Source organism: Acomys minous (assembly GCF_964271855.1).
Source record: "Acomys minous genome assembly, chromosome: 4".
NCBI lineage: Eukaryota > Metazoa > Chordata > Mammalia > Rodentia > Muridae > Acomys > Acomys minous.
The window spans coordinates 46,288,758-46,301,661 of record NC_140486.1 but is presented as its reverse complement, the minus strand read 5'-3'; the positions used below and the strand labels follow the sequence as shown (position 1 = coordinate 46,301,661).

Here is a 12,904-nt window from a genome sequence, read left to right as displayed (position 1 = left end):
ACATTTGCAGCCTCTCCCCACATCCATAGGTTGCAGCCCTAACTCACTACAGACTAGGAGGTTAGGCCTTTGGGAGAAGATTGTCAGGAGGATGGAACTTTCACACGTGAGATTTGTGTCCTCATAAAAGAGACTCCAGAGAGCTCCCTTATTCTTCTGTCATATGAAGACACGTGGCAGACAGTTGGCTATGACCAAAAAGTGGCCATGAGTAGACTAAGAATATTTTAGCCTCTTTGTCCTTGGCTTCCAATCTCTATGACTGTGAGCAAAGTGTTGTTCAAGGGCCCAGTCTGTGGTGTAATGGCAGCCAGCAGAGATTTAGACACAAGTGTTTTAGGGCAAGAAGCTGGTACACTACTCTTTGGGGTCTGCAACCTCAGCAAGGGCCCATACAGGTTGAGGTAGAGCCTTTAAATGCAACTGCTTACAAAATGTCCCCAGTTTTGACATACTTTAAAAACTTATTATGTTTATTTATTTGTGTGTGTGTGTGTGTGTGTGTGTGTGTGTGTGTGTGTGAGAGAGAGAGAGAGAGAGAGAGAGAGAGAGAGAGAGAGAGAGAGAGAGAGAGAGAGAGAGAGAGAGATATCAGAGGTTAACTCATGGGAGTCAGCTCTCTCCTTCTACCATGTAGGCACTGGGGATTCGAACTCAGTTCATCAGGCTTGGCAGCAAGCACCTTTACCTGCTGAGTCATGGCACTGGCCTTGGATTTAGAACACTAATCTGCAGTTCCCAGTTTGCCATCACCACCTGCTGTGTGCACCTTGACCCAACTATCAGCTTGCTTTCCCAGAGAAATGGGGAGGTGGGATGTTTAGTATTGTCAACCTGACAGGGACCCGATTGCCTGGGTGAGGGGATACTAAGCATGCCTGTGGGGGATCATCTTGAGTCTATCAATAGACATGGGAAGAGCCATCTTAATTGTGAGTAAGACCATTCCCTGGGCAGGGCATCTTGGACTGTATAAGTAAAGAATGCTGCATATACATTAGCCACCACGTTCTGTTCTTGAGTGTTCTTGTGGTGATTTCCCAACTGTGACAGACTGTGAGCCAAACCAAGTCCTTTCTCCTTCAAATTGCTTTGGTCAGGGTATTTTGTCACAGCAGTTGGGGGAAAAAACCTTAAGACACAAAGGAAGAGGAGAACATTTGATCTCTCTGTGGTTTGATAAGGTGTACTGTTTGGTCCCTTCAGGAGAGAAGAGGGGAAAAGAAATGGTTGGAGTGAGAGAGTGTCACGACCAGGTAAGAACTATGGCTCAAGAGTCTCTAGGGACCAAAATGAGGCCTAATGTACCTGGTGCTGTTCTTTGTATCTGCTTTCCCACAGGGCTCCGGACCCTCCAGAGAAAGACCAAAATCCTCCTCACTGACATGTTGCAAATCATTGTAGGAAAAACTGGGGTGTTCCCAAGTGAAGAGCTCATGGAAAGGAGCACCCCATGGACAAGGTATACATTGACAGTGCAGTTCCAGTAAGGAAAGGTTGACTTCACAGTCTTGAGGAAAAAGTACAGTGTGTAGGATTTGAAGGGATGATAGGTTATATGAGGTGGTGACACTTTGGGGTTCACACAGCCTTTCAGCAGAGCGCTTAGAGTGGCTTCCAGGAATGACACTTAGCTTTGAATAATAGTTAGATTAGCTGTCCCTGAGGTGGGAATGGTAGCAGCAAAGACAAGTAGAACAGAGTAGAAACACATAGTCCTTGACTAGGAGTGGGACTGTCTAAGGGAGGCCTGCTGTGAGCCACCTGAGATTGAGCACAGGGGCCTGCTGAGGGCAGCACCACTCTGCTGAAAGGGGGTGGGGGTGGGGGTGGGGGTGGGGGTGGGGGGGCAAGGGGTGGAGGTGTAGGGGGTGAGAAGCTCTAATTCAGGCATTGGGCAGGCACTCTGAATTCACCAGCCTGGGTAGCAGTGACTGTGGTGGCAACAGACATGGGGACAGACTTCTAGTCCTGAGTACTATCTTAGTGGACTCACATGAGCCCCGTACTGTGCGCACTTGCTTTGATGAGGATGCTCAGAACAAGTGTGTCTAGCCACATGTTAGCATCCCTGGGCATTTCCAGAAATACTTAAGGGAAAAGAATTTGTGAAAGGCTGAGGTGAAGCAGGGCCATGCGTAACTGGCGAAATGTGAGGTGTTTGGGAAGAGATTATTTAAACAACTCTGGCTGGAGGTTATTAAAAGCATACGGTGCTCCATGGGTTCAATGCTCTTCTTTAAAGAATTTCACCTCTGTGGATACTGGTTGTAGCAATTCCAAGGGTCTACCCTGAAAGGACTTCTCCTTCTCCTTCTCCTTCTCCTCCTCCTCCTCCTCCTTCTTCTTTTCTTCTTCTCCTTTGATTCAAGAAACACCACAAGTAGCATTTGCCATGTTGGAGGCACTTGCTCTGGGGACCATCTTCATCTGCCATTGCTTGACTATGGCCTCTCTCATGCATATTTAGTCTTTCCTCCCTCCCGTGAGAGGCAGAACAGCAGACAGACGTGTGATACATAAATTCACTAAAGGTGGTAAGTGACTGACAGCAGCTGGATTTGGCTTCTGTCTGTGGAGGAGGTCTCGCATTCACTGTGCCTTAGTAGAAAGGCTAATTATGAAAGGCCACTGAGGGGAGGCAGGGGGACTTCTCAGAATCTGTTAATAATATATCTCAAAGGCGGCACAGTGACTCATGCCCTTATTAATAAGCCTTAAGCCATTTGGCCTGAAGATCATAGTTTCATTCAACACATCCTTTGGAGGGAGACAGAGGGGAAACCATCACTGCTGACATAGCAAGCATATGGAGGATAGGAGACCCTCCTCAGGTGCCCATCTCTCAGGCAGTAACTGGTGAACCAGAAGGAAACCTAACTGTCATCTTGCATAGACTGAATAAAGCTATGCCCTAGAAAGACAAAGGCCGTTATCTATAACAGATACCAGGACTGGTGTCTGGGATAACAAACATCCAATCGTGGGCTTAAAGGTCAGCTAAATGATCTGATTGGGAAGTCTGTCTGCCTCCCTTCATGCCCAGGTCAGTCCCTTTGGCCTCCTGTCTTCACTCCATCACTGGACATCTGCTGCTTGATAGAGATGCTTGAGAATGCCAATGAGAGCCACAGAATCATGAAAAACAATTTATTTAAAATGTAGCTATAGAGGGGATTTACCAAAACTGGCCCAAGCATATGTCATAGAATCTCATATCATTTTGATTTTTAATAGGTTATTCATTAATTGGTACAGTGGAGAGAAAGGAGAATCAACAAAATCCAGTTAACTGTACTTTTTATGAGCTAATTCAACTACCTGAACACACTGTAGGGTGTACGTGCTTTGGGGAGTATTTGATTGCTTGCTGTTTTTTTCAGCCCTGTATTAAACAGCCCATAGCTAGGAAGATCCACTCAGGTATCAGGAAGATGGTTTGAACTGATGTGAAGTAAAGCAGTTTATTACTTTGATATCACATTTCACCATTTTTCAATGCCACAAAGTGAAAAAAGGCACAACAGAAACAAACTTAGAACAAGTTAGAACAAAACAAAATGGCTCCCCTCCATCTCCCCTTCAGATAAGCCCCCTCCCTAGCTAGCTAGCTCTTCTGCTTGCATGTGTGCGTGCTTGCCTGGATAGACTAAGCTTTGCCTCCAGCCACAGAGATCCCATGAGCCTCCAAGCTGCACTGGGTAAAGCCATCCGTGATACCCACTTCACCTGGTGTGAGAGCCAGGGCTGTCCCTCTCCCAGATGTCTCTTGGCCCCTGCGTCTTTCCCTCTGCCCTGCTTCTCTGCTTCAGTGCCTGCATTGCTGTTCTTCAGACTTTCTCTACCCCTGTCCATCTCGCAGCCTTGCCCATGATATTCTTTGGGGATCCCTAGACAAACACATGGCCTGCTCCTTTACTTGGAGCTCTGCTAAATTGTGTCTCCCCACAAAAGCCTCCCCCACCCCTCTCTAGCCCTTTGTTATGTTTTGGTTTTGTTCAGGGTACTTTCCACCTGATGCATCTCACACACGTGTGTATGTGTGGGCACACACACACACACACACACACACACACACACAAATGCCTCATTAGTCCTCATTTTATTTGTTGTTTTCATTGCCATAGTAGCACCCAGTACATACTTGCTGAATAAATGAAACTAAGCTATTCAGAGCAACACACTTCTTTTTAGATAAACCCACGGAAAATGCCCTCTTCATTTCTCTGTTCAGACTGTTCGGCGCACATCAAAAAACCTTGTGATACTTTTTTCAGATGCTCTGACCTCTGTGTGACCTTCATCTAACGTCATTAGAACTCACATTATCCAGTTGTAGAATGCGAATCAAAGTGCCACTTACCTTCCTCCCAGACACTTTAATGAAGCAGGCTCTGCAACGTCTTCCTTGCCAGGAAGACTGCAGATGATCAGGCTGAAAACGGAACCCCAGGAGAGTGGGAGCTGGGCTTCTCTCCTCTCCATTCTTGGGCAGAGTAAGTGCTCATGCACTCTTTATCAGGGTTCATATCTGTGGGACCCACACTGCACCTGTCCCTGCACCAGTTGTCACGGAAGCCAGCCCCTCCACTGGGCTAACCGCTCTCAGAGCAGAGAACCAAATCTGGCTTCGAAGTGACGCAGGCTGCTTTTTTCTAGAAGAAGCTAAGCCAGCACCACGTTTGATGTGCAAGCTCCTACTGGCGCCTTCCTTCCTTTGAGTACAAAGCAGAGAATTTCAGACCGGAGAATTCTGCCGCTTGGGTCTAACTTTTTTTGAGAGACCCTGACTAATACAGTGACTCTCCTCTTTGGGGTGAACTTCCTGGTTCTACGGAGATACTGAGTCAGCAGTCGAGTCAGACTCGAATAGAAACCATCACAACGGGACTAGAGTAGGGCGCCACATCACGCTCAAGAGGGATCGGTAGAGTAGATAACTCACAGACGTCCACCCACTTCCTTTTTTTTTTTCTCATCTTACTTGTCCACTTCATCCCTACTCATACCCCAGTGCTCCTCTCAGACTCATGTACATTTTACAGTCCTGCTGGTCCTGACAATACTGCTAACCCTCCGAGGTTCAACCATTTGGTGTCAGAACATCTGTTTTCTCTTTCTCTCTACCGTTTACAGAAGCATGCTGTAATTTCCTCAGCAGAAGTGAAAGTGGGCAGCGTCTACCCACGGGTCCGTGCAAGCCCTAAAAAGAGCAAGAAGGAACCAGAAAAGAGAGAGAGGGGGACCCGAGAGAGGAGTTAAGACCAAACCTCACAGCTTTGCCCACTTGGTGGAAGGAAATGAAAATAGCTTCAGACAATTTTTATCATTGATTATAATCCTCTGCCGTCAAGCAGATGCCAGTAAAACTTTCGTTTTGATTTTACACATTACCTTTAACTGGCACTTCCTCATTTGCCTGAAGAGACTCTATGCCAGGGTGCACAATTTAATCTGCTGATTTGGAAACGAGCGAAATATATTAGTGCGCCTTTTGTTACCTCTGACATAAGGCCCAAGGTAGTTCAGGGTCTTGGTCGAGATTTGGGTTGTAAACAAGTGTGCCATTTTAAGTACATCCGTAACAGTTGAGCAGTGAGAGATGTATTACATAATCAACGTGGCAAGAGTGACAGTGGCCTGCAGAAGCAGAATGCCAGGGTGGGGGATGTGTGCTGGCTTGAGCACTCACAGCTGAGCCACTGCTTGTGACTTCACTGTCCCACCAGAAGGGCCTCAGCCAGTCCATCCAGTTACACTGAACTCTAAATTCAGTAGAATCCTCCCAACAGACTGGTTTACAGAACATTTTCTCCAGGTCAGTTAAATGGCAGAGTTGCCACTTACACACACACACACACACACACACACACACACACACACACACACACACCAGTGATTTACATAAAACATCTGTGGGAACTACACAGAAACTTGCTGCTACAGTAACTTGGGGGACACAAAGTAGCTGCTGTGTTGAGCTGGTCCATGCTGGCAAGCATCGCTTTCTGGGACATGTGCAATTGTTCTCAAGCATTTACTATGAAACAAAAAGCTATCAGGATCACGTGATGATTGTTGCTTGAGGAGTGGAGACCATTTACTTAGCAAGAACAGAAGATTCAGACTTTAAGAAAGTAGATGTTCTGTTTGGTGACAGAATATTGGCACAGTCCTTATCATGTGCTTCTGCCAGACTGTCTTTAGACTTTCATGTCCACAAAAGTTCTGTGTTAGTTTTGAGAAACTGTAGGCTTTTAGCCGTGGTCATTTTTGTCTTTCTAGGCTTGGTGGGTAGGATGATGTGACACCAATTGACAGGTTCTCTCCAGTGACTACAGAGTGTCTGTTTGATCTTGATTTTCTTTCCTATTACGGCAGTATATGGAAGGTGTACATTAGCTCTGCTTCTGGCTTTATTTTCGTTCCAGTATTTCCTCTTTGCTTCTGGTTCTTTTCGACGGTTTTATTTTCCCTTTCCTGTTATACAGTGTTCTTAAGAGCTGCCGCAGCAGGAGATGGAATACAAGTTATATAAACACACCTGGGCTTAAAGTGATATATGTCTAAAGGTAGGCCCCGGGGTTCTCTCTCCTCACGTTGCAGAACAAGCCATTTAGATGGTGCCCTCCCTCTTTATGCTCTGAAACAGCTGAACTCTTCTACTAAACTTGAGTTTTTCCCGTAGTCTTTTGCATTGTGTGTCTTCTTGTTTAAATTCTTTTAGCTAAACAAGGATGAATGTGGAACTATGACCTTAGCTTCTGTTAGTTATCATCGGAGGGATGAATACCACAGCCTCGGTCATGATGAATCTCTTGTCCTGACAGTTCTGGGAGGCCTGATTAATCTCCTCAGATTCATCATGCTCTTCCCTTCTGCCCAGTGACTGTGTCCTTGCATTTATTTTTCACTGGCTAACCCATCATAATTATTTATTGTTTGGCCACTCCATGTCTTTTCTCATCCCTCCTCTGGCTTGCTTGTCCCCTCTCCCACCTCTAGACTCTGCCTGTCTTTATCCCTCCTGCATCCACCCGACACTCGACCCATTCCTCCTCCTCATCTGGGCTTCTCCAGAGGTTTGAAAGTAACAGCGAGACTTGCATATGAGCTGTTAGAATCTATGTGAAGTTTTGGGAACTATTGCAGAGGAAGAAAAAAAGAATCATTGCAACAGAAATCCACCTGGGATTGTCACCCTTAACTCAGTTTGGGCTGCCCACATTCCTGTCAAGAGGGCAGAACAGATGCTGCAAGTCCCAATTGCAGAAAACTTAGATTGACAACTTGGCTGTAAATACAGCTGGCCTGGGGTAGATAAAGGTGGAGAAATTTGTAATGAACAATGGTGGTTCAAATGAAGCTTGGTGGTCACCATAAGACAGAACAAAGATAACCAGATTTATTTTAGAATTAAACCTATGGTAAGAGTTGCCTATGTTTATAGTTTCTGATTGCTCTATTCATATTCTTTCTTGAATTCATTAAAAACTAGCCTTTGGGGCCAGACATGGTGGTGGACATCTTTAAATCCTAGAACTCAGGAGGAAGAGGCAGATAGATTTCTGTCAGTTTAGGGCCAGCCTAGTCTACATAGAGAGTTCCAGGCCAGCCAGAGCTACATAGTAATATCTTGCCTCAAAACAAACAAACAAACAAACAAACATGAACAAACTTAGTGATAGCTCATCTCTATCCTTATCTCAAAATGGTTTTAGCAGAACCTCCATTGGATTGGTTAACACCGTGGGTTATTTACCCAACGGGCAGCTCATGAGCCTATCCCAGCCTGCTTATCACCCATGGTGAACGTTGCTGATTTACTCCCCTAGGAACACTGCTTCCCCGGCTTCTTTTATACTATATGCCTTTAGCCCATCCCCTGCCTCACAAGCCCAGTGGATCTCAGACTTCATCCCTGCAACAGAATCACAGGGAGAGTTTGCTCAAATGCACACAGTGCAGGGCTCATTCCTGGGACCTCTGCATCCATGTGGCTGCAGTGAGGCCAGATAACTTCCTGTAGGTGCAGCTTTGTGGCCCAGGGCTGTCGTGTTCAGAATCACAGAACTAGCCACTGCTTGTAGGTGTCCTTTCCTAGGTCCTCATCTCTTCCAAGCCACAATGTGGGGACCCCTTATAAGGCCAGTCCTTAGGGCACTTCATTGTTCCATAAACAACCTAGCTTTGGGTTTTGGATAGAATTTCTTCACCAAAATCTGGTATGTGTATCAGTGACCTGAATGTCACTCCTGAACTTTAAAGTCAGATGCCCAACTGTGTACTCTTCACACCCTAGAAGGGTGCCCAGAGGCAGCTCAGAGGCACCGCTCGGTCACCTCCACTTCTAGCAAACATACAACCCTACTTCTCATCAGCCTTCTCCATTTCAATTCAGAAGTCTGACGCCTGTATCCTTCCAGCTGTTTAGGCCAAAAGTCTTAGAATTACCCTGATTCCTCTCTTTTGCTCATATCTCACACACCATCCATTAGTGGATCCTGTTATTTCCGCCTTCAGGGTGACATCCGGAACTGCCACGTGTTCCCTTTATTGCTGGTATCATGATCAATCACGCCCATCTCTTTCCTAGGGCTCCAATTCTCTCTGTAGTGTCTGCCATCCTCCTACCCTGCAGCCAGTGCGACAGCCTGAAAATTCACCCCAGGGGTGAAGGAAGGCTTTGCATCTCTCAGTGAAAAGCAAAATGCTCACCTCCACTCACTTGGCCCTGCAGGTCCTGGACACCCTCCTCCTCTGCCCCCTACCCCAACTCCCGTGTCTATCCTCAGGCATAGTCCTTTTGCCTACAAAATCTTTCAGCCATCTTTGTATCCCTCGCTGTCACCTCTAGGTCTTTGCTCAAGCTCTGTGCCATCAGAGAGATTGTCCTACTTACGGTCCTGTTCACCCCACTGACAAGGGTCCGTGTCTCGCCCTGCGCATGCTCTGTCCTGCTCTTATTTTGCCCGCTACCTGATGGGTTAATGCTTCATCCAAGTTATTTTACCTATTTTCTCTCTGCCTTCCACACCTACTGGAGCCCGAACTCTCAAGGGCAGGCTCCTTTGTCTGTGTTGTTGGCACAGCTCTCACAACAGGTCCGGTGTGTGGGTAGCTCAGTGAGTATGACTGAATGAATCACTTACACTGGCCTCATTGGCATGAATTCTAAACAGCTAAGTGGATAAAGCGGCGTGTCATCCAGGATAAACGAACGGGATGAAACCCGGCCCCCACAGACAGAGCAAAATAGAAAAGACAACAATAACCAGTAAGTTAGTGCAAAGGAGCTTTTTAATTGTTATAGGATCCTATGGAATAAGAGGGATTAAAAAAAAAAAAAAAGAAACAGCCGGAGCCCAGGCTCGGTCCTGCCTCTGGGCTGGAAGAATGGCGGACGCATTAAACCCTGCAAAGCGGACCTTTGCTGTGTTCAGGGCAATTGTCAGAAGCATGGTGTTCTCCAGGGTCAGTCGGGAAATTTCCCTTTTCGATGCTAGATAGCTCACACTCGATTTCCTTCTCAAACCCAGCCTTAAATCACTCACAGAGAAAAATGGCTGACTGTGCAGATCCCGGAGTCCCCGGGACTCTATGGCCCCAGGCGGGCCAGGCAAATAGTAACCCTGGAAGTGCCACCAACTATGCTGAGGCTGTGAGCCCTTGCTGAAGTTACTCTAGCTTTCCTTGCCGTACACCTTCTTTTGTAAGGCGCCAACAGCCTCCTGTTTTATTTCAATAGGAAGTAACTCCTAGCTCATCTGGGGATTACAAGCTTATACACAGCAGGTCAGATTCTGATACAGCACAAAACAACAAACCAACCAACCCCAGCACTTTCACAGCCAAGTTTCTAGTTTCAAGGAGGGCTTGTTTTTCTCTGAAAACATAATTTATGTTGAATATGTAGAAATATGATTTAAATGGCAAGTTTTTTTGCTAAATTAAAAGGCTTGCAGTAGGAGAGGAGGCAGGTGAGACAGTGCACAGGGGACAGGGCTGGAATCCTGTCTGGTACAAAGCTGCCCTGTGAGCAGGAGGCAAGCGATGGGCTGGTTCTAGCCCACTGCTTTGCAAAATGGAATCTTGGGGATGAGGGATTTCTCTGTTCTTCTCCACTCCCAGGGTCTGTGTGGCTGAAATGGATGTAGCGTAAAGTCTTCTAGGCTGTTGACCTCTGCTCCTCTCCCCTCCCGTCCCCACCCTCCTTCCAGCCATCCACTCAGAACGCATGTTTGCAATTACTTTTTAGTTAGCGTACGAGATAATGACTCTGGTGGCGTTTCACACTGTCCACCCTTATCCCTCCTTAGCCCGTGTGTGTGTGTGTGTGCGTGTATGTGTGTGCAGATAAATACACGTGTATGCATATATCACACATATTTTAATGGATATATGTGTGCATATATAAAAATAAGCAACATTTTGGTTTTTTTCTCTGTTACTCCTTTGTTGTCATCTTTATATTTCTTCCTCCCTTCATATTACGCCCTTTATACTTTCCTGTCATTATGTGTATTTGTGTTTACATCTAGATTCTACATATGAGAGAAAACATGAGGTATTTGACCTTTTGAATAGAGCCATTTTCATGTCATATGGTCTCTGGTTCTAACCATTTTCCTGTAATGTCACAGTTTCATTCTTGCTATAGCTAAATAAAACTCCATTGTGCATGTGTGACACGTTTTCTTTACCTGCCTATCTGCTAATGGGCATCTAAGCTGTTCCCTTCGATCTATTTAAAAATTATATTTTGTGTTACTTTTTTCTTTTCTTTTAACCATGTATTTGCTCACATCTTTCTTCTTGTTTTTTCCTCTCTTTTAAAAATGTTATTCTTTCCTCTCCTTTTCTCATTTTAAGTTTTATCTTCTTCCCAGCTCTCTTTCCTCTTCTGTTCTCCCATTCAGCAGTAAGTCACTTGGCATTTCAACAGGCAGCAGTTTTATGGGCTGGCATTAACACCCATTAAGACCAGCAAGGCATGGCAACCTGATGTGAGCTCTGATAACGTAGTTTTTAGGCCTTGCGTGGACAGTAGCCAAATCTGCACAGGGCTATTACTTAATGATTCCCAGATCAAACAGGAAGCTTTCCGTGCCTTCTCATTGGCATGAAATGAATTTGTGAAACTAGCTTTTGACATCCAATTTTTCCTCAATTATTAGATTATCAAACCTATCCTTCTAAATTAGGAAAATATTGATAATATGATGAAATAGAAAATCAACATTTCATGACTTGCAGAAAACCATTGCAAATGATTTATGCATACATAACATGCTTTGATAGGAAATGGACAACAGTGTGCATAGATAATTCATAAAAAAGGGGGGAAGCGGCCAGCAGAGGTCTTCCAGCTGAACAGTGAAAGAGTTTCAACTTGAAAGGGCCCTTCCCCACTCCCTTCCTCCCTCCTTCCCCATCCTTCCTCCTGACTTTCCTCCCTCCTTCTCCATCTTTCCTCCTGCCTTTCCTCCCTCCTTCTCCATCTTTCCTTCCCCCATCCTTCTCCCCCCCCCCAGCCCCCCCCCCAGGTTTGAAACAGGGTCTTAAAATACAGGCTGGCTTTGAACTTGATATGCACTACGCTTTAAGATAAAAGACTCAAAAGTCATTTTTGAAAGTAAATTTATTACTTTTAGCAAAGTATGATGCTTCAGACTAGCTGAAAAAAAAAACCGTCATTCACATATCTCCTCCTTTAAATTTTAATCTTATCATGAACATTTAAAAATGTTTTCTTACAAGAAGACATTTTGCCAAATAACTGTCATGTGATCTTAAAAATTATTTTAGTTTCTAGTGTATAGAGAAATTGGGGGTTGTATAAAATGTTTTTCCTTGGAAACTGAGAGATGATAATTACACATATCTTTGGCATTTGGCATGATGGTTCAATACTTCAGTGGACTGTGTAATGATAAATCAGTAAGATTAGCTTATTAACAAGTCTCTGTAACCTATAGTCACCATCCTGCACTGCAGAACACCTGGGCCCACTCTTCCTGTCTATCTTGGGAAATGCGTGTGTGTAAAAAAAAAAAAAAAATATATATATATATATATATATATGTGTGTGTGTGTGTGTGTGTGTGTGTGTGTGTGTGTGTGTATTTAAAGAGTAAAGCTTTGTGTATTCATGCACTAACCAAGGACAATACAAGTAGTAAACATTGAACCCCTAGTCTGATCTACCCTAGGACATTCCCCACAGTTATGTGGAGAGTGGGGACTGACTCTGACATGAACTCTGGTGCCCCATATTTGACCACCTCCCCTTGGTGGGGATGCCTGATGTCACTCAAAGAAAGAATAAGCAGGCTACAAAGATGAGACTTGATAGCCTCTGACCATATAGTGGGGGAGGAGGTCCCCCTCAGTTATAGACCTAGGGGAGGGGAATAGGGTGAAAGAGGGAGGGAGGGAGGAATAGGAGGATACAATTGAGTTGTAATCGGAATAAATTAATAAAAGTAAAATAAACAACAACAACAACAACAAAAAGAGTAAAGCTTTATGTATCCAGATTCTGTCAGACTGGCTTGCCAATTTTCCTCTTTACTCCCAAGTCCTGAAATGCTCAGAACAGTGGTAGCATTGCTTTTATTTAAGTGTTTGCTGTAAAACTGGAAGGAATTGGGCCTCTTTTGAGATCTTCCCCACTCCACCTCTCTCTCAAGATACCATGGGAAACTAAGCACACAGGATTTATAGTCAAGTTGAACCTGGGCTCTGTCTTAGATTTGGTACTTAACCCTATGGTCCTTAAATAAGTTGTGTTTCCTTTTTTTTTTTTAACCCTCCTGAAACCTCTATGCTCTCATCTGCAAAACAGGTCTGATAACAAGACCTCTTTCATGAGAAAGAACCTCACAGGGTCAGATCAATAACT

General features: G+C 44.9%; 1 protein-coding gene across 1 annotated transcript in view; it reads right to left on the bottom strand.

Annotated features, from left to right (window-relative positions):
• NR3C1 (nuclear receptor subfamily 3 group C member 1) overlaps positions 1–4,502 on the bottom strand; it is a 123,639-nt gene extending 119,137 nt beyond the window's left edge. Inside the window, exon 1 of the mRNA XM_084779985.1 lies at positions 4,364–4,502. The gene's annotated coding sequence lies outside the window, so the exon portion shown is untranslated. The remainder of the gene's footprint in view (positions 1–4,363) is intronic.
• Between the last annotated feature and the right edge of the window lie 8,402 nt (positions 4,503–12,904).